The following is a 754-nucleotide window of genomic DNA, read 5'->3' on the forward strand; positions in this document are numbered from 1 at the left end:
TTATTATTATTATTATTATTATTATTATTATTATTATTATTATTATTATTATTATTATTATTATTATTATTATTATTATTATTATTATTATTATTATTATTATTATTATTATTAAGGCGACGAGCTGGCAAACTATTTAGCTCACCGGGTAAATTGCTTAACGGTATTTCGTCCGTCCTCATGTTCTGAGTTCAAATTCCGCAGAAGCCGATTTTGCCTTTCATCATTTGGGCTCGATAAATTAAGTACCAGTTGAGTACTGGGGTCGATGTAGTCGACCCTTCTCCCAATATTTCAGGCCGTGTGCCTATTGTAGAAGTCATTATTATTATTATTATTATTATTTTATTATTATTGTTATTGTTGTTGTTGTTGTCGTCATTGTTATTATTGTTGTTGTTGTTGTTGTTGTTGTTATTATTGTTGCTATTATTATTATTATTATTACTATTATTATTATTATTATTATTATTATTATTATTATTATTATTATTATTATTATTATTATTATTATTATTATTATTATATGCATGGCTTTTGCGTTGTAGTTGTACAAATTAACTCCAGAGACCTCAAAAGACAACAGGTTTGAAGTTCAAGTTCGTGTTATGACTACGGTGCCATATATTTGATTTTGCACAATGTATTGTTCTAGAGAACCTCTGTCAAAACATAGGTAAATTAGAAATTTGTTTTAAAATTTGTTAAGATGGTAGTATGAGGTTAAGATGACAATAAAATGTGTTTGGTGTTA

Source organism: Octopus bimaculoides, chromosome 20 (genome assembly GCF_001194135.2).
Source record: "Octopus bimaculoides isolate UCB-OBI-ISO-001 chromosome 20, ASM119413v2, whole genome shotgun sequence".
In the NCBI taxonomy this organism is placed as follows: Eukaryota; Metazoa; Mollusca; class Cephalopoda; order Octopoda; family Octopodidae; genus Octopus; species Octopus bimaculoides.